Below are 22123 nucleotides of genomic sequence, written 5' to 3' on the forward strand. Positions count from 1 at the left end.
TCCCGGCCACCAGCCATAGCCAGGTCAACTCCGATATGAAATATGAAATATTGTGAGTTCCATACATCCGCAATAATGGGACCCATATTTTTAGAGGTAAAATTAGTGACGGAATGATAGGGATATTTTTTCTGCCGCTGAAAAACGCTACATAGAGCTGTAGCGCAAAAACACCAGAATAGCAGACTGCAACTATGCGATGTGTGGTCTCCAACTGAAGATAAAATCGTAAGGGAAAAAATGGCATTGTTTGCAAGCTTCTGCGGTCAACGAGCGATGAGTTATTGCAGAAGTTAGCATTTTTAATAAAATCTACAGGCTGGAGACCGGCCCACATGATGTCACCACAAGGGGCGGGTGGGTAAATCTCCCCTTAGGTATAAAAGAACTCATGGACATTGCAGAAGCACTCATTGTGATATCAGCGATCGTATAGTGTAAGTTGTCTTCTTTTATCCTGTTTATTTTATGTAACTGCCTATGTATTTGAATTTCTCCTTTGTAACATACTTGTATATATTTTTCTTTAACACTGCCTCCCTTTTGGATTAAATATAAAATGTAATAGTCCTGTTTCTTTTGTTCTGTAATCGTTCCCTTCCCCGAAGCCATACCCGCTACCAAAACACAGGCGTCCGGCCAGGCCTGTATTATATTTCAAACTCGACCGGTGGTGGGAGAGGATAATAATAATTGGGGTATTGTGAAGCTGACAGTGACGGTACGGAGGGCGTTAAACATGGATTCCGGGCTTTGGAACCCAGAGGTGTGATGCCATATGCTCACTGGTCGCTTACCGATACCTATGCAGCGAGTAGTCTGGATCGCATGCTCGTGCATCTGGACGAAATACTGACAGCGTGACGGCATGGTCAGATGTCGCATGATCTACCCGATGTCGTCTCGCCTGTGTGGTGATTCCCTGACCTTAAGGGACAGAGAACAAAAAGCCATTGTATGTAGAATGTTCTCTAAATGGGATAAGTCAGCAGGGGGACCATAAGGTTCAGCATTGAGGACCAAAAGGATCAGCACTAGGTCAAATTCTTTTAATTCTCTTTATTAATGAGTTTGTGGATGAGATTGTAAGTAAAGTGTCAGTCTTTGCTGATTACACAAAATTTTGTAGAATAATAAATCTGTGCTCAACAGTACAATGTTGCAGAACGATCCAGATAAGTTGGTTGCATGAGCAACACGTGGCAGATGAGATTTAATGTTGATAAATGTAGAGTCATTCATCTAGGACAGAGTAATCCTATTGCTTTAAATACATTGAATGGAAATTTACTCAGGACTACAGAGCAGGAGAAGGACTTGGGTATTCTTGTTACTGAGAAGCAGTAATCAATCTCAGGCAGCAGCTACAAAAGCAAACAAGATTATAGGGTGTCTAAAAAGAGAAATAAAATCATGTGATCCCAATGTATTATTACCCTTCTATACATCACTTGTGAGGCCACTTCTAGAATATTCAATCCAGTTTTGGGTTTCATATTTTAAAAAGGATATTGGAAAGAGTCAGTTTAAAGGCGGCAACTAGATTATTACAAGGGATGGAAGGCCTTTATTATGAGAGGTGGGAAAATTTGGCTTGTTTAGCTGTAAGACATGGGAAGAGGGACACTTTGGAATTTTGGAAATTTGGTATGTCTTCCCTCAACGGAAAATGTTGGAGGAAAGAAAAAATGAATATATTCTATTTCAACATGCCCAATTCTTTGTTCTCCAAGAAGATAAGCCATTTCTGGGGTATCTAGCATATTCTTTTTCTCCATAAAGAACACAATTCTAGCACAGTATGAAAGGATTGGGGTGACAACATTTAAGGCATATGGTTGTATCAGTGTTATATTTCTATAAGCCCTTTAAATCTTAAAATAACTTGTGGCTATAATACAGATTATTTTAGTTCAAGGCATAGTTCTTCTACCATGAATCCATAATACAGACATGAAACATTTCACAGTTGTGCATTAATCTGACCAGTTTTACATATCTCTTCACATTTTCCGTTTTCCTTTTAACCCAACCAATGGCTTCTGCCTCTCAGTGACTTGATTACTTTGATAACCTCAATCAAAAGGCAATTACCCAGCGAGGGCACAAGGTAATTATTCCCATCCACTGAAGATTGAAAGCACCTGAATAGACAGATGCAATTCTCTAAGAATTGACTTTATTGGTAGAAAAATTACCACTTCAGATTTCAAAGTCACCGAAAAAGTTGATTTGTTTTCAAAATTTCTGTATTTCATCAAAAAAAGTGACATCTGGATTGAGCTGTTATCATTACAAGTCATAGAAATGATAAAGATGATGAAATGACATTCTCCTATTTATGGACAATTTTTTTTCTATCTGTATTTTTTTAAAAATTGGATAACATATCATACAATGTTGAATAATAATAATGACATTATTGTTATCATTCTTATTATATTATTAAGGTTGGAAAAATGTTTGGTAGGTTATATCCGCTCTATTGTTGATCTGCAGGGATCCAGGTCTTGAGACCCCCACCGATCGCTCAAAGCACAGAGCAGAAGCACTAGGCTTATTCATGACCATGTGCACAGCAGTGTAAAGATATATAGATTTTCTAATGCGTAAAGAACTCTGTTCTTTGCACGCTCATGCATAAGCTAAGCACGTCAACTCTGTCGTCTGAGCTATCGGTAGGGGTCTCAAGACCTAGACCCCCACCGTTCAACAGTGTTTCAGAGGGACTACAATGTATTCATTTTTTTATATTTTCTTTTTTTCATTTTGGTTATGCTATAGTAGAATGGGGACAACAGTCCTGAAAAAATTGGTACAACTGAATTTAACATCTGAACTGCCAGTCGGAGAACTAGAAGAAGTCAATCACTTTAATCATAGAGATGTAAACAAATGTGCTATATTCGTTGTTCTTACAGTACACTGTATTCCAAATTATTATGCAAATAATATTTTCTCAGATTTTCCCAAATTACCTTTATGAATTGCAGTCATTGTAATTTTCCAGTCAAATAACTATTAGAGTACAATTGAAAGGTTTTTGTACAAACTGCCTATGATAACAGTATATTTTTTAAAAAAATAAAAAACTCAAACTGCACTCAAAATGCATGTTCCAAATTATTATGCAAAGCAGAGTTTTCAACCTTTTCATTTTAATAAAGAACAAAAAAATGGTCATTTTTGAAATTATAAGCATTAGCAGGTTATTACAAACTCAAATCAAATAGTTTTCTACTCAAAACTTTATTCTAGGTGATGTTACATTTGCACATAGGACCGCTTGTTCGAAAGGAGCTTCTGAACTCTCTCGTCCATTGAATTTGTCAGGTTTTGGATGGTTTCTGCTTCAATTGTTTTGCATGAGGACAGAATACCCTCCCAGAGCTGTTGCTTAGATGTGAACTGACTCCCGCCATCATAGACACTCCTTTTGATGATGCTCCAGAGGTTCTCAATGGGGTTGAGGTCAGGGGAGCATGGGTGCCACACCATAAGTTTGTCCCCTTTTATGCCCATAGCAGCCAGAGATGCAGATGTGTTATGTGCAGCATGAGACGGGGCATTAATGTTCTAAATTAAACCATACTTACCGTCACGCCCATTCCAGCTGAAGCCAACGATCTCCTGCAATAAAAGTAATGTCCAATGAACTCAGCTCACCTCATGCACGTCACTGACAGCGTGGGAAAATTCTCCTGCGCTTGCCGTGAGCGCAGGAGAATTCTCTCATGCTCACCGCAAGCGCAGGAGAATTTTCCCACGCTGTCAGTGACGTGCATGAGGTGAGCTGAGTTCATTGGACATGAACTCGGCTCATCTGGATGCCGTCACAGCGAGACACTGAGGAGCGCAAGCATGCCTGCGCTTCTCAGTGTCTGCGGCATGGCAAGCAGGATGGCAGCTTTCTACTGCGATCCAGCCTGTCATGTCAATGTAGCAGAGGTGAAGCTGTCGTCGAAACCATGGAAAGGTAAGGATGAAGTAGGTTTATTATTTTATTTTTATTGCAGAAGACATTGGCTTCAGCTGGAATGGGTGTGATGGTAAGTATGGTTTAATTTAGAACATTAAAGAATTGTGGGTTTATTTCAATTAAAGGACTTTATTTTGGGTGTTGTGTTTTTTTTAAATACTTTACTAGAAATTCATGGCGGTCATGTCTAATATTGGCGTGACCCCTTGAATTTCGGGCTTAGGGCCAGCTGATAATACCAAGCTGGCCCTAACCCCTTTATTACCCAGTGAGCCACCGCACCAGGGCCCTGGATGAGTTGGGTACAGCGCCATAAGATGGCGCTTCTATGAACGTGCCATTTTCTGGGGTGGCTGCGGACTGCAATTTGCAGCGGGGGGGGGGGGCCCAGAAAGCTTGGGCCTACCTGCGCTGCAGATTCCAGTCGCCAGCTGCTGAGTTGTACCTGGCGGGACACAAAAATAGGGTGAAGCCCCATGACAATTTTCTTTTAATTATTTCATGAAATTCATGAAATAATTAAAAAAAGGGCTTCCCTGTATTTTTGTTTCCAGCAGGGTACAAATAGGCATCTGGGGGTTGGGGGCAGCCCGTTGTTGCCTGCTGTACCTGGCTGGACACAAAAATTATTTCATGAATTTCATTAAATAATTAAAAAAAAAATACGTGGGGCTTCGCCCTAATGTTGTGTCCAGCCAGGTACAACTAGGCAGCTGGGGGCTCTAATTTGCAGTGCAGGGAGGCCCAAGCTTTCTGGCCCCCCCGCTGCAAATTGCAGTTCGCAGCCACCCCAGAAAATGGCGCGTTCATAGAAGCGCCATCTTCTGGCGCTGTACCCAACTCATCCAGGGCCCTGGTGCGGTGGCTCACTGGGTAATAAAGGGGTTACGACCAGCTTGGTATTATCAGCTGGCCCTAAGCCCGAAATTCATGGGGTCAAGCCAATATTAGACATGACCGCCATGAATTTCTAGTAAAGTATTTAAAAAATGCACAACACCCAGAATAAAGTCCTTTAATTGAAATAAACACACAATTCTTTAATGTTCTAAATTATACTTACCATCACGCCCATTCCAGCTGAAGCCAACGTCTTCTGCAATAAAAGTAAAATAATAAACCAACCTCATCCTTACCTTTCCATGGTTCCCAGGATGGCTGAAGCTCTGGTACATTCACATGACAGGCTGGATTGCAGCCGAAAGCTGCCATCCAGCTTGCCATGCCGCAGCTCACCTCATGCACGTCACTGACAGCGTGGGAGAATTCTCCTGCGCTTGCCATGAGCGCAGGAGAATTCTCTCATGCTCACCGCAAGCGCAGGAGAATCCTCCCACGCTGTCAGTGACCTGCATGAGGTGAGCTGAGTTCAATGAACTCAGCTCACCTCATGCACGTCACTGACAGCGTGGGAGAATTCTCCTGCGCTTGCCGTGAGCGCAGGAGAATTCTCTCATGCTCACCGCAAGCGCAGGAGAATCCTCCCACGCTGTCAGTGATTTGCATGAGGTGAGCTGAGTTCATTGGACATGAACTTGGCACATCTGGATGCCATCACAGCCAGACACTGAGGAGCGCAAGCATGCCTATGCTTCTCAGTGTCTGCGGCATGGCAAGCTGGATGGCAGCGTTCGGCTGCGATCCAGCCTGTCATGTGAATGTAGTAGAGCTGGAGCCGTCCTGGGAACCATGGAAAGGTAAGGATGAGGTTGGTTTATTATTTTACTTTTATTGCAGGAGATTGTTGGCTTCAGCTGGAATAGGCGTGACGGTAAGTATGGTTTAATTTAGAACATTAAAGGATTGTGTGTTTATTTCAATTAAAGGACTTTATTCTGGGTGTTTGTGGGTTTTTTTAACTTTGACTATGGGGTTAGTAATAGGGGTGTCTTATAGACGACTCTCCATTACTAACCTGGGCTTGATGTCAGCTGGCATTATAAGCTGACATCAACCCCAGCCCTATTACCCCACTGCCACCGATACAGGGCAGTGGGAAGAGCAAGGCTAAGTGCCAGAATTGGCGCATCCTATGGATGCGCCATTTCTGGGGCGGCTGATGGCTGGTGTTTCTAGCCTGGGAGGGGGCCAATATTCATGGCACCCTTCCTGGGCTATTAATATCAGCCCCCAGCTGTCTGCCTAGCTTTTGCTAGCTATTAAAATAGGGGGGACCCCACATCATTTTTTTTTTGGGTCCCCCATTTTAATAGCTAGTAAAGGCTAGGTATTCAGCTGGGGGCTGATATTAGTAGCCTGGGAATCTCCGTGGGTATTACCCCCTTCCCAGGCTTCAAACATCTGCCCCAGCCATCTGCTTAACCTCTGCTAGAGACTAAAATTACGGGAACCCCACGCCAATTTTTTTTTCAATAAATCCTTTATTTTAACACTAAATGACAAGTACAGTAATCAACACTATCACTGTACTTATTATATATGTGACTGACATGTTTCTATCTATCTAATCTATGTGTGATTCTCTATTCTTTCTGTTATAAATTGTCGGGTACCGATGCTGAATTGCCGGCCAGCTTTTTTAAAGAGACGGTGCATGAAAACACTATTATTTTTTTTAATAAATCCTTTAACACTAAATGACAAGTACAGTAAGCAACACTGTCCCTGTACTTCTTATATATGTGACTGACATGTTTCTATCTATCTAATCTATGTGTGATTCTCTATTCTTTCTGTTCTAAATTGTTGGGTACCGATGTTGAATTGCCGGCCGGCTTTTTTAAAGAGAGTGTCTTCTGAGCAGTTTGTCAGCTTTTGGACACCTTTGAAGGTGTTTTCTATGTGTTTTTGTTTGCCTGCCATTGGTTTTAACGGTGTTCGACGGTGTTCGACAGTGTTCTAAGGTGTTCCACGAACAGTTCCACGAACATCCCAGTGTTCGTCGAACCGAACCGAACCCGAACACTACGGGGGTTGCTCCACACTAGTACTAAATTTTGCAGATCTTCATACCTCCATGGTGTTCACCACTATTGACCCAAAAGCAGAATAAAAGTCATCTCCAATATGCTTAAAATGTAATAAATAAGTCACGCAAGTTTTGGGATTCAGTTTTGCCGAAGCGTGAAACAAAACTGGAAATTTTTGAGTCTATGGGTCAGCCGTATGTCTATATCAGGAAGAAATAAGCAAATATTGAAAATACCACCCTGCCTATAGTGAAGTATAAAGGTGGCTCAGTGATGTCTGCATTGAAGCTTGGCGAGGACTCAATGGTGCCTATCTTGAACATTGGCAGTGGCTTGGTGATGCCTATAGTGAAGCATGACGGAGACTTGGATATGCCTACAATGAAGCATGGCGGGGACTTGATGATTGCTACAGTTAAGAATGGCAGGGACTTTGTGATATCTACAATGAAGCATGGCAGAGATTTCATGATGCATAAAGTGAAGCATGGCAGAGACTTGTTGATGCCTATACTGAAGCATAATGTGAATTTGGTGATGCCTATAGTCAAGCATGGTAGGAACTTGGTAATGCCTATAGTCAAGCATGATGGCAACTTGGTAATGCCTATAATGAAGCATGGTGGGGATATGATGATGCCTACAATCAAGTGTTGGGTTGTGGTGCTTTGCTTCCTCTGGCATTAGAAACCTGCAGTGTGTTGAGGAAAAGATGGATTCAATTATGAATCTGGATATCCTATTAGAAAACGTCATATCTTCTGTGTTAAGCTGAAGGTAGGGAATCATTGGATGCCCATCACTAAGGCTTAATTTCAGAAGTAGTGCTGGAAGAATCTGGTGTGGCCATCACAATTGCCTAACTTGAACCCAATAGAAATATTTGATGGGATTTGAGAAAGGCAACAATATTAATGAAGTGGAGGACATTGGCCATGAGGAATGAGCTAAAATTACTCAGAACGTTTCCAGAAGCTGGTGTCTGGCTTTGCATCACTTTTGCGGCAGGTCATTACAACAAAACTGCTCTACTACGTACTACTTGTCTTGAAGGAATTAATAATTTTGAGACTCTAGGATTTGATAAAAATAGCATTTTAGTGCTGAATTTGGAGACAATACATATGTTATTTAAATGATTCTTATTTCATTGGTTTATTGTAAGCAGCTGAAAGTTTGTACATTTTGCTAATAGACCTAATTTGCGATTGGGACTGCAAATGTACATTAGTAATTTTTGTAAATAAATGTTTGATAGGTGGCTCAGTGGTTAGCACTGTAGACTTTCAGTACTGGGGTCCGGGGTTCAAATCCCACTAAGTACATCTGCAAGGAGTTTGTATGTTCTCCCCATGTTTGTGTGGGTTTCCTCCTGGTTACATAGTAACATAGTAGCATAGTTTTTAAGGTTGAAGGAAGACTAAGTCCATCTAGTTCAACCCATAGACTAACATGTTGATCCAGAGGAAGGCAAAAAATAGGGGATAGGGGAAATAGGGTTCTCTGGTTTCCTCCCACACTTCAAAGACAGTCAGTATGATAGGGAATCTAGATTGTGAGCCCCAATGGGGACAGGGCCGATAAAGTAATGGTGCTATATAAGTGAGCAAAATAAATAAACATATTAGATTAACCATTAAATAAATATATTAAATATAATAATTTGTACCCTCGTCATTGAAGCTGGAGTTTCCTACATTCAGCTATTCACCGTTGGCTTTGCAGAATAGACTGGGACAGAGTCATCTATTTCTCCTTGGAGGTCAGTGGATTTAGTGAAATCTAAATGAGGCAGTACAGAAGCACTACCCATTAAACAAATGGATATGGCTCATTTTGCATCTTCTCTGTCACTGTTTGGTCTCAAAAAATGGTCTCAACTGGAAGACATTATTTTATTTCTCCTTTATCAACTTTTAAGGTGATCTATTGAAAATAATTAGAAAAAAAATAGGGTGCGAATTAACCACTCAAAAACCTAGTTGTGGATGAAGCCATAATAGTACTTCTAAGGATCTAATATCTTTCCCTTAGCCTTGAAAATTTCTACTTCAGCAGTATAAACATGTCACTTTTTTTTTTCAGCTTTGATACATAAAATAACTTTTTAGAAAATTCCATTGTAATTAGGAGGGCTTACCTTCTCAGAAATTCCAGGAGCAATGGGACGCCAGCAGATAATTATAGATCCAATTTTGAGAATTTTGTCCTATGTCCAATCTAGAAAAGAAAAAAATGCCCAAGATTAGAAGCCTGGCACAGCGATTACTTAACATTTCCTTTTGGAAAGTAAATCTTCACAGCACTGTCATCACCTCCAGTCCCATTATACTAACACCTCATAGAATTTACACTTTCTGTACAGAACCAAATCAAACACATAAATCAGCAGAAAACTTGTAAGATTTTCATACTGATAAAACTTTTTTTTAGACAAAGGATAAAATGGTCCGGCAGACTTATTTGCAGAGTAGAATTTTCCATGGAGTTATATGAAGGATTCTATAATTCCAGCATTTACAAATTGCACATCTTAAAATATCACTATTGTTATTTTTTTTATTGTTCTTTCAAGAGTCTGGAATGCAATTGAGCAGAATCTTGAAAGGGTTATGGGAATAATTGGAAAGTGCCTGTAAAAACAAAAATCTTTCCAAGTTACTTCTTATTCTTTTTATTTAAAATATTTACCATTCCCTTGATTTATACATTTTTTTAATTTAATTTTTTATTTTTATTTCAAACCATTCAGTGATCAAGCTGGGTTGACTGAACATGAGCAGCGCTTACAAGCTCTCTTCTATTATGTAGCTGTTTGGGATCGTTAGCTCCCAAGACCTGGCAGCTTTAGCACCACTGCCCCCTTCATACAGCAGTATTGGGAGGGCACAGTTTGGGCCAATGGAGCAATGATGCCGCTGGTCCGAACTGTCAATCAAGTAACCACTCTGTCACGCAACGTGTGGGAAAGACTTAGTGCAACACAGACGGAAGAGGGAAAGGGAGCCCAGACTCTAGGGAAAGGGGGGAGTGGAGACCTCCTAGTCTGGTCTAGTGTCACCCTGTCTCAACTACCGTCCCTATATTGGTTCTTCACCAATCGCCGTATGCGTGCCGCGCCCTGTCTTTCCCTGGCATATGGCTAACGTTAGGGAAGGGAGGAGATGAGCACTAGTCGATCCCCATTGAACACTAAAGACAACAAGGGAGGACAGACAGGGGGGAGTTGCTTAGCTTTAGACGACTCCAGACAAATGAAAGGCCTCAAGCTCCAGAGAGGACAAAGTACTGCTCTTGCTAAAGCCTCACAAGTAGTAATGAATATCGCCGGCACCTCCCTCTCAGACAGACCAGGTATATATACACCCAGGCCAGGGAGCTAATTAGCCAGAGGGAGGTAGCCGCTGGGTCCTAGAGACAGCCAGCCTCTAAGAAGATGTCTGTAATGCCAAACGTAGAGATCTCCTGCAACCAGCTGCAGAGCGATTGTCTGTCACCTCTGACACACCCATGACACACTCCCCCAGCGATGAGAAAGTCAAGGGGCTGTGAAGCAGTGTGCTCTTGAAACAAAAGGGTGAGCCTAGCTCTTTAATTTGTATTCACAATCAGAAAGGAAAAAAGGAATGGTTTTAATATTGACTCATGGGGGGGGGGATTAATGCAACAGAGTTATAATATTATATTTCACAGTTTTTGCCTTGAATCTAATTATTATGCAATATTGGTTTCTCACTGTGTTCCGTACATATCTGTGACCTCACGCTCTAGTGATGTGTTGTACATAAGGACAAGTTCTAAAACACAAGGCTAAAAGATATTGGCCTCAATACATCAAAGCTTTTACACCAGAATTCTGGTGTAAAAATCTTTGGAAAGTAGAAAAATGTTGTCCACCTTGAAGTTGCATAAAAATTTTGCAAGTTTTGGTGTTATCACGCTAGTTTCTCCCAGCTCTACCAAAATGGTCTAAATTGGTAACGAGTTGGGGGGGTGTCACTACAGCTCATTTAATTTATGACTAGCTGTGGCGTTTCTTATGCCAGAAAGAAAAATTTGTGGTACAAAAACCTGGTGACTAATTCCTTTTAATAAATCGGGGCCATGATCTCTGTAGATCTCAAAATCTTCTGTCATTGAACTGAGATTTCTACAAATGGAAATTTGACCCAACATTGTGGCTATGTTCAAGCTAACTTAAACTGTACGGGAAAAATAAGTTGTGGAAGCTTTGTGGAATTTTTAACTAAATCCATGATAACTAATTTTGCTGTGGATTTGTTGCGGATTTCACTTTCTGCTTGAAAAAATAAAATTTATTGAAATCAGATCCACTTTCCTGATACAGAAAATCTACAGCATATCCTCTAAAAATAAACACATGAATACTGCCATTGACTGAATAGAATTTTCCTTAGCTGGAGTGTGAGCCCCGTAGGGCTCCTCCATTGTGAAAATTAGATGTATTCCAAGATCTTACAACAGCCCATGATGTATCAAAAGATCATTTTGACTGGATTTTCCCTTTTAAAAAAGACTTGTAGTAATGGATAAAAGTGAGCTAAATAAAAAGCTAAAAAATAAACAAAGATCAAACATTCGGCCTGCCCATAAGAAGCAAAGTTTTACTACTAATTTGCCTTCGGAATATCAACAAAAACTTTTACCGGTCAATTGCTAAGACCTGGGTCAATCTGAAAATTGTGCTAGGATTTTAATGAGGACGTCAGAAGAAAATGCAAACATTTCATTTAAAAAGAATTTTGTGATATTTTGGTTATTATAACTTTATTCCGCCGTCTTATCTCGCCCCCGCTTTATTGTTGGCAGGAACGTGTTGATGTCACTGCAGACAATGTAACTAAACAGAATTCAGAGAGAAGGTTTCCCGCTGAGCCGAGATATGCTGGTCACCCTGCGGTGCTTTTTAATTCCATGTAGCAAACAGCCTTGCGTCTGTCATGATCAGAGATAGACACAAAATGGAGTTGATACAGGTATAATCTGCAAGTTCTTTTAATTATTTTAGCTACATAGGACCCCTGTGAATTTCAAGACTTCAAAACAATCATTACTCATCGCGAGAAGCTCGTGGCTTACTTCTTTTCTCTTTGTAAAGATATACAAAGTAAATATTGCCATTCGTCACGCGGGGATGAATCCTTTTCATTTAGTGTTTATTAGAAGTTCTTCACCATAGTCTCCTCTATTTCTAGAAGGGCTTTTAAATCAAGTCAGGATACAGTAGATATAAGGCTGGGTCTATACAGAGACATTAGACTTTATCATATGTCATGTGGCCAAACAGTGCAGAACATTGTCTGTGTGACCTGCAAAATCCTGTAGTTGTGACTAGAGAGGAGCGAATCTTTCGAAATTCGAATTTGCCAACTTTGCTGAATTTTCCCCAAAACTTTGATCTGCGTAAATATCATTAATGCAAGCTTGTAATCACTTGTAAAATGCACCTAGTGAAGAGGAAAGAGAACCTTGCTGACTATAGGAGCTTACACTCTATAGGAGAAAGAGGAACCCGCTGACCATAAGAGCTTACACTCTACAGGAGAGAGAGATAACTTCACTGACCATAAGAGCTTACACTCTACAGGAGAGAGAGAGAGGACCCCACTGACTATAAGAGATAACATTTTACAGGAGAGAGAGAGAGAGGACCCCGCTGACTATAAGAGCTTACATTCTACAGGAGAGAGAGAGGACCCTGCTGACCATAAGCTTACACTTCACAGTAGAGAGAGAGGACCCTGCTTACCATAAGAGCTTACACTCTACAGGAGAGACAGAGAGGACCCCACTGACCATAAGAGCTCACACTCTACGAGAGAGAGAGAACACCCCGCTGACCATAAGAGCTTACACTCTACGAGAGAGAGAGGACCTCGCTGATCATAATAGTCTATACCCTACAGGAGAGAGAGAGGACCCCGCTGGCCATAAGAGCGTACACTCTATAGGAGAGAGAGAGGACCTCACTGATCATAAGAGTTTACATTCTACAGGAGAGAGAGACAGGAACCCACTGACCATAAGAGCTTACTTTCTACAGGAGAGAGAGGACCCTGCTGACCATAAGCTTACACTATACAGGAGAGAGAGAGGACCCTGCTGACCATAAGAGCTTACACTCTACAAAAGAGAGAGAAGACCTCGCTGATCATAAGAGTTTATACCCTACAGGAGAGAGAGAGGATCCCACTGACCATAAGAGCTTACATTCTACAGGAGAGAGAGAGGACCCCACTGACCATAAGCTTACACTTTACAGGAGAGAGAGAGGATCCTGCTGACAATAAGCTTACCCTTTACAGGAGAGAGAGAGGACCCTGCTGACCATAAGAGCTTACACTCTACAAAAGAGAGAGAAGACCTCGCTGATCATAAGAGATTATACCCTACAGGAGAGAGAGAGGATCCCACTGACCATAAGAGCTTACATTCTACAGGAGAGAGAGAGGACCCCACTGACCATAAGCTTACACTTTACAGGAGAGAGAGAGGATCCTGCTGACAATAAGCTTACCCTTTACAGGAGAGAGAGAGGACCCTGCTGACCATAAGAGCTTACACTCTACAAGAGAGAGAGAAGACCTCGCTGATCATAAGAGTTTATACCCTACAGGAGAGAGAGAGGATCCCACTGACCATAAGAGCTTACATTCTACAGGAGAGAGAGAGGACCCCACTGACCATAAGCTTACACTTTACAGGAGAGAGAGAGGATCCTGCTGACCATAAGCTTACACTTTACAGGAGAGAGAGAGGACCCTGCTCACCATAAGAGCTTACACTCTACGAGAGAGAGAGAAGACCCTGCTGATCATAAGAGTTTATAACCTACAGGAGAGAGAGAGGACCCTGCTGACCATAAGAACTTACATTCTACAGGAGAGAGAGAGGACTCCGCTGATCATAAGAGTGTACACTCTAAAGGAGAGACAGAGAGGACCCCACTAACCATAAGAGCTTACACTCTACAGGAGATATAGAGAAAGAGGAACCCCCTGATCATAAAAGCTTACACTTTGCACATGAGAAAGAAATAGATAGAGAAGCCCACTGACCATAAGATCTTGATCTTTATAAAAGAAATAACCAACTGATTATAAAAGCTTACAATCTACAGAAGTGAGAGGATTTCACTGATCATAAGAGCTTACACGCTACAGAAGAGAGAGAGAGGACCCCGCTGATCATAAGAGCTTACACTCTACAGGCAAGAGAGAGAGGACCCCATTGATCATAAGATCTTATACTCTATGGGCAAGAGAGAGATAGAAGGGGGTTCCACTGATCATGAGAAGTGACACTCTACAGTAGAGAGAGAACCCCACTAATCATAAGAGCTTAAATTATGCACCAGAGAGAGAACAAAAAAATGACAGAATTACATCATAGCAGCGTTTCAGGACATCATGGCAATACGACATGCAGAGGAGCAGAGGCATCGGGCTGAGGCAGGAGGAGTACACAGCGCTGGAAGCAGAACAGGTGGGTAACACTGGCAATGCAACGTGTGAGATGGACAATGTCACTGTGTAGCCACAGGCAAAATTTTCAAACTGCAAAAAGTAAAATGGTCAAATAGCATGCCAGGGCTAATATTGCTTTTACTCTGGTCTTTGTACATTATCGATCCTTAAAACCACCCGAAGTAACAACTTCTGCTAGAGATGCACAAATCGTTTCATTGCGAATCAAATATGCATTGAATCTTAGGAAAATCACTAGTCTTGGTGAATTTGAACAATATGCAATTTAATTCATGTTAAAGCGCCAAAAAAATGCCCACTATCATTTTATACAAAGCAGAAGATTGCATGAGCAGGGAAGGATTACATAACTTTAGGAGAATCCACGCAGATTTCCCCATAGTGCCTTGCAGCTATCACCTCAGTAGGTATAGCACAACCAAACAAGATGGACTATCATAGCCGGTATAAAAGCCGAGATATGGAATGCAGCAGGAGCTTTGCAGTGAATCTGGATAGTGAGAAAACGTCACAGCTCACAGTTTAGCACTAGAGATAGGGAGGGAAATCCAAAGAACACTGAACAAACATTACAGATAGTGTGTGACAAGACAATAGTGAAAAAAAGTTATCATCCATTTACCCTTAGTCATATATGTTGAGGTTACTTGGACATCACTAAGGCTTTGTTTGTGGTAAAAAGCTTGATAAGTGTTCTAGGAATTCTTAGAGTGTTACCCACGTGTTTTTAGGGCAAATGGAAGATTTGCAGTACTTGCGATTCTGAGCAAACTGATTTGCTCTTAATTTTTTAAACATAAAAATTCTTCGTAGATGGCAAATTTGAATTCCAAAAGATTCTTTCATGTATAATTAAAACTGTATAACTTAGTAATGCCGTAAAACAGGACATATTTTCATTGCAGTAGGACTTCTCATTGTGTCTGTCACTGCCTAGAATGCACATACGAGTATATGGTGAATTCAGGAAAGAGAGATGTCTGCCAAGTGCATAATCTAGTGCGAATATCACCTAAACATTGCAGCAGGAAATAGGTGCATGGTCCAACTTGTAATCCTGTCCTGTGCCTTGGATTTAGATTTTTTATATGACACTACACTGTATACTAAAGCACTAAGCAAAAAAATACAGACTCCATTAATAAAGCTGCTCAAATAAACACATTTGCCATCAAGAGAAGGCCATAGTCACAGCCCCAGATGATGGGCAAAGGCCAACATGACGATGGTTTAGAGAGAAGGTGGAGATTAATCTTTGAGTGGGGGAGAAGTAGCGTCAGTGTGAGGGTTTATAAGGATAAGTGAGGGCAGCGTTTTGACATTCCTACTCATAGGAATAGAGCTACAGACCAGCCCTCCCTCCCTATTTGTTGGAGTATTCGGAGTATTTTGGTCATGTTGGCTTATGGTGCTAGGGAGGTCCTTGAAGTTGGTTCTAAACTGGTCCGGGGATTCATCAGGATATGGATTACCAAATAGTAAAGGATTGCTCAGTTGGACTGGTGATTTTTGGGACTCCTGGTAAAGGAATGTCGGGTCCCTGTGAGTCTGTCAATGGAAAAGGAATCTTTTGGGTTATGGTGCTCCCGAACCTTTGTGGGTTATGGCTGGGAGTAATTATGGTTTATTGCTTGTTTGGGGAACCACCAGAGTCCTTCGTAGCTTCAAGGACCTTACCAAGTTTATTCAAGTTGTTAAATTACTAAGTAAGTACTTGTTAAATAAAGGCGGCTGTGGCCAATATTATCCAAACAGAAGGGTCAGAGTTTTTATTATTGGAAAAATTTTATGGGTAGGGGCTTGGGTTTACCACCAGAATCTACAATACTAGGGTAATGTCTTCTGGAAGTGGCTGCATGTATTCCTGGAGAGAGTATTTATTTATATTATTTGCTTATATAGCGCCATCACATTCCGCAACGCTTTACATACATCATTCCTGTCCCCATTTGGGTTCACAATCTACATTCAGGATGTCTTTGAAGTGTGGGAGGAAACCGGAGAACCCAAAGGAAACCCAAGCAAACATGGGGAGAACATACAAACTCCTAGGAAGATGTTGTCCTTGGTGGAATATAAACTCAGGACCCCAGTGCTGCAAAGAAACATTGCTAACCACTGAGACACTGTGCTGCCCTGAGTATATGTAACAACCCTGGCGGCGTGCTTGCATGGCTTACCATCTCCCACCATGCAAGACCGCAATCTTACTTATCAGGCCAGGCTGCACACTTTGCTCCAGTACCTGCTGTTTGTATGTCTCTTGTTTGCTGGCTTAGGGCGGCGGCGCTGGTGCTTCCTGATTCTTAAAGCTACAGTGTGCGCAGTCCTAATGCGTCCCCAGCCTATTGCTGTGAGTCACTGGATACTTAAACCCCCTCCACCCAGTAGGAGGTGCCTGAGCAACACTTTCTTACAGTGTGTTCTGTGCCACTGTGAGTTGCCAGGTCCTGTATTGAATCTTGTCTGAGTACCCAGGGCCGTTACCTGTATCTCTGACTTCTAGTCTGTTTCCGCCTCCCTGGGGGTTGAGTTCTCAGGCTCGTTCCTGTATCTTGTTCCCGGTTCAGTCCCTGTCTGAACAGTTTCCTAGCTCATTTCCTGTTTGTCTCTATGTCCAAACCTTCCCTTTTCCTGCAGTATCTGAACCTGCACCTAACTCCAAATCGTTGTCTCTGTACTTCTGTTTGTGAGTTTTGTGTACAATCGCTACTTCATTGTAAGTACCTTGTGTTTATCTGGTTCTGCTTGTTCACCGCACCTGCGGTTTTGCTCTGCTCTTCTTGTTTACCGCACCTGCGGTTTTGCTCTGCTCTGCTTGTTCACCGCACCTGCGGTTTTGCTCTGCTCTGCTTGTTCACCGCATCTGCAGTTTTGCTTTGCTCTGCTTGTTCACCGCACCTGCGGTTTTGCTCTGCTTGTTCACCGCACCTGCGGTTTTGCTCTGCTCTGCTTGTTCACCGCATCTGCGGTTTTGCTCTGCTCTGCTTGTTCACCGCACCTGCAGTTTTGCTCTGCTCTGCTTGTTCACAGCACCTGCGGTTTTGCTCTGCTCTGCTTGTTCACCGCATCTGCAGTTTTGCTTTGCTCTGCTTGTTCACCGCACCTGCGGTTTTGCTCTGCTTGTTCACCGCACCTGCGGTTTTGCTCTGCTCTGCTTGTTCACCGCGCCTGCGGTTTTGCTCTGCTCTGCTTGTTCACCGCATCTGCGGTTTTGCTCTGCTCTGCTTGTTCACCGCACCTGCGGTTTTGCTCTGCTCTGCTTGTTTACCGCACCTGCGGGTTTTGCTCTGCTCTGCTTGTCTACCGCATCTGCTGGTTTTGCTCTGCTCTGCTTGTCTACCGCATCTGCGGGTTTTGCTCTGCTCAGCTTGTCTACCGCATCTGCGGGTTTTGCTCTGCTCAGCTTGTCTACCGCATCTGCGGGTTTTGCTCTGCTCAGCTTGTCTACCGCATCTGCGGGTTTTGCTCTGCTCTGCTTGTCTACCGCATCTGCGGGTTTTGCTCTGCTCTGCTTGTCTACCGCATCTGCGGGTTTTGCTCTGCTCTGCCTGTCTACCGCATCTGCGGGTTTTGCTCTGCTCTGCTTGTATACTGAATCTGCGGGTTTTGCTCTGCTCTGCTTGTCTAACGCATCTGCGGGTTTTGCTCTGCTCTGCTTGTCTTCCGCATCTGCGGGTTTTGCTCTGCTCTGCTTTTTTACCGCACCTGCGGGCTTTGCTCTGCTTTGCTTGTCTACTGCATCTGCGGGTTTTGCTCTGCTCTGCTTGTCTAGCGCATCTGCGAGTTTTGCTCTGCTCTGCTCGTCTACCGCACCTGTGTCCCACTCTGTACTGGTCCCTATCCTGCCTGTGTTCCTACCTGCCAGTACCCGCCTGTCTGCATGCCAGTGATGCCTGCCAGTGCCCACCTGTCTGCATACCAGCTGTGCCTGCCAATACCCACCTGTCTGCATACCAGCTGTGCCTGCCAGTATCCACCTGTCTGTATGCCAGCCTAACCAGCCTGTTCCTGCATTCCCCGGTGTGGGTCAACAGCTGTGACCGGGGTCTGACCTGGAGTAGCACCTAGTCCCTCTTCTCGGTTCCTCCCTGGTTCACTTAGTCGACTGAGCCGCCGTGTGACCTTGGTGGGACCGAGTTGATATTTAGTTACGCCCCTCCAGGCACTCCTCGGTTCATGGTACAGTGGGATCACTAATCATGCTCACACCAGTCAGTCCGGGTGTGTGCGTAACAGTATACATCATTAGCTCTTGTCCGGGCTAAAATGGACAAATAGCCTGACGAACAGCTTATTACATGGGGGCATCAAGGGTTAGGGTGAAGGGAATTAGAAAATATTGGTGCCCTGTTCCACGAAATCTTGGTGAAGCTATCAGTATTAGTATCATGTGCCACAAATGTAATTTTCTCATTTAAGTTACTTACAGAAAACTCAGGGGGCCAAAACAGAAAGCCATTGACCTTTGGACTTGCGATCAGTGTAATGCTCTTGTGGGCACTTTATTGATTTATTACGAATACGATGAATGTTTAATTTCATGAATTCAGTCCACTAAGCCAGTACCATTTTATAAAATGGACAACAAAATTAGTCATGTGAACCTCTACTAATTAAGTTTACAGATGATTCCCCGGTGCCCATACAATCATGTTGTAGAGAAATCAATACAACAGAGCTAGGCTAGCAGGGAGAACAAGAAACTCAATTAGAATCATCTGGCTGAATTTACAGAAATCTCTCGAATTTTATGCCGTTTGCCTGCAGTCGAGTCTCCAAATCTCTATTTTAAATTTTAAATTCTGATTTAATATGACAATATTAAGCCTATAAAGTACATTGGATGCTGACATATTTCATCATGTTTTATTGGTTGTGATATTATATTGGAAATGTACTTATCTCATTCCCATTTTTTTACTTTTTTTTTATTTTTTTTATTTTGATATATTTTTTAGATTTTATGTTTTTTATACCACTTTCTAGACTCCTTTCACAAAGATCAATTTAGTGTTTCAGTGAAAAACAGACATCACTTGGATACAAAATGGATAGCTTGTTTCACATTACTTTCACAAACCCTAAGATTTGAACATGTGATTTTGATTTGCACATCAGATATGTCTTTATTTTTATTCTTTTATTTTACTGCTTGACAGTCTGCAAAAAAATGAATATATGTTCAATAAGCCAAAAAAAAACCACATGAAAATATTCTAGGTGGCCTTAAAATCCTGCAGTGAGTTGAGGGGTCGCAGTCTCTCTACCATCAAAGTATTTGGATTACCATTTGGAGATATCTTGTCTATAAAAATAGTGGGGAAAAAAGCCCAGATGACAGATATATAGGTGATTCTGACAGATAAGTCATCCTGCTTCCTTTTCCTCTCTGCACAGTACTCTCTGCACTTTTCACAGAGCATGCCCACAAAATTATATTTTGTCACTGAATGTCCAAGTGCCTGTTGTAAAGCCAAATCTGTGCATCCCTTGCTCACAGTTCAGACCAGCATTTTAAATGAGATGTCTGCCCCATAATCATGTGAAGAAAATAGAAAAAAAAATGAAGATGTTTCAGCATAGATTTCCAATAAGGTGACATATCCCCATTAAAGGCATTTTCCCACAAACAAAGTTAATTTTAATCAACAATTTAATCAATAGATCTTGGAATAATAATAAGTTCCACAATTGGATGTGTTTAAAAAAAATGTCCCTGTGCTTAAATAATCTTATAAATGTGCGCCTGCTGTGTACTGTGTAATGGCTGTGTCTGACCGTGCAGGAACATGATCTGATCATACCACATCTCCTGGGCAAGGGAGGACAAAAAGAGTATACAGACAGGACAGCATGGGATCACAAATGATTCTTTCTTTCAGGTAAAACATTACTTAAAAACAGGCAGGGAAATGATTTGCCTCACAAAAGAATAATTTGCGATCCCATGCAGTAATGTCTGTATACTCTTTTGCTTCCTCCCCTGCCCAGGAGATGTGGTATGATCAGACCATGCTCCTGCACGGTCAGACACAGCCATTACACAGTACACAGTAGGGGCACATTTATAAGATTATTTAAGCACAGGAACATATTTTTTTAACACATCAAATTGTGGAACTTATTTTTATTCCAAGATCTATTGATTAAAATGAACTTTGTTTGTGGGAAAACCCCTTGAAGTGTTTATAGTGTAACCATCGTTTTAATTTTTATTGCAAAATTCAATAGTACGAGTTAAAATTAAGAAACTTTTTAATTTATCATATCAGAGAAATCTGTTTTTTTCTCCACCAGGACTCATCATTCGTTCACAAAATTTTCAATTCAATTTAAATTCTGTATTTAGTATTTACATTACTGAGATAGGAGATGGCGATTGCTACTGGTAAGATTCTAAGATTCCTCGCCTCTCCATAGAATGGCATTAGTATGATCTGCCATCTCCTATCTTCACCGAACACATATTTTATCCAGAAATTGAGAGTTTAGAGAATGAAAGATTAGTCCAGGAGGAGAAAGAAGCAGATATCTCTGATAAGATATATTACAAATTTTCTTATTTTCATGTGTACTATCACTTTATGGAAAAAAAAATAGAATGTTGGTTATACTTTAAGTGCCCTCAATTGCTTATTTTTGGTCCATTTAATTGTAATTTAGTCTACCTTAGAATGTCTACTTTGTCTCCATCTCCCAGGTCCCCCACCAATCTTTGTTTTTATTGGGCAACAATGTTTTGATAACATGACATGTGACTAGAGATGAGCGGACCGAAGATGTTCGGGTTCGAGCGAACTTTAGTACAAAGTTCTGTTCGAATACCAGAACTCTACCTGAACTTGTACCCGAACCCAAAGCCCAAAGAATTCAATGGTGACCCAAATTGTGGTGCTGTAAAATGGTCGTAGTAAGATCTAGGGGGCTTCAAAAGTCTCTCTCTCTCCTCAACATCCAAACTCTGAACACTAAAACAGATTTCCAGAGTCTGCATTCGGAGTTCAGCACCGGACATTAGTTGTCTGCTACAAACCTCGAACTTTACAGTTTAGGTTCGCTCATCTCTACATGTGATCCTTGTAGCCAATCATTGACAGTATTAGGGAGGTGTTAGGATGATACACATTATCACTGGAGCTGGAAGAGCAGAAACCAATTCTGGTCATGTGAATCTTGGTTTAATTTCAAACATGTAAAACCAAACTCATTTTCCAGTAAGCTACATCCCCTTTTGGGGCAAAAATCAGCTTTTTATGTAGGTATGCATGGCCCCCCTCATCCCTCATCCTGGTATGCATGGCCCCCCTCATTCTGGTATGCATGGCCCCTTCATCTTGGTATGCATGGTACCCCTCATCCTGGTATGCATGGCCCCCCCTCATCCTGGTATAAATGGCACCCCTCATCCTTTCACAATAAAAGGACCCTAAACTAGGATTTTGGAAACACCAAGGACTAAACACTTTTGGAAACCAAATGGTTGTGCCCCTACTATCTTTTAGTATCTTTTAAACACTGAAATTGAACATATTACAATTTCCTAACACATTTCACAAATTTAGCAAAGTATCAAGTCCTCGTTCAGTCTTGTGATGCTTACTGAACCAAACCTTCCTTCTGATACAATGTATCTCTTTCCCATTGTGTCAGATTTCCTTCAGGCTTTTGCTAATGAGAATTCATTAGGTGCTGGCGTAGATGTC

The 22123-nt window shown here is 41.8% G+C and overlaps 1 protein-coding gene across 2 annotated transcripts in view; it reads right to left on the reverse strand.

Annotated features, from left to right (window-relative positions):
• CNTN5 (contactin 5) overlaps positions 1–22123 on the reverse strand; it is a 2189536-nt gene that overhangs the window by 1407007 nt on the left and 760406 nt on the right. For both annotated transcript variants that reach the window (XM_073662155.1, XM_073662156.1), the window contains one exon: positions 9050–9129. The gene's annotated coding sequence lies outside the window, so the exon portion shown is untranslated. The remainder of the gene's footprint in view (positions 1–9049; positions 9130–22123) is intronic.

Source organism: Phyllobates terribilis, unplaced genomic scaffold (genome assembly GCF_046119375.1).
Source record: "Phyllobates terribilis strain yellow unplaced genomic scaffold, ASM4611937v1 Scaffold_2__4_contigs__length_985480577, whole genome shotgun sequence".
Taxonomy (NCBI): Eukaryota; Metazoa; Chordata; class Amphibia; order Anura; family Dendrobatidae; genus Phyllobates; species Phyllobates terribilis.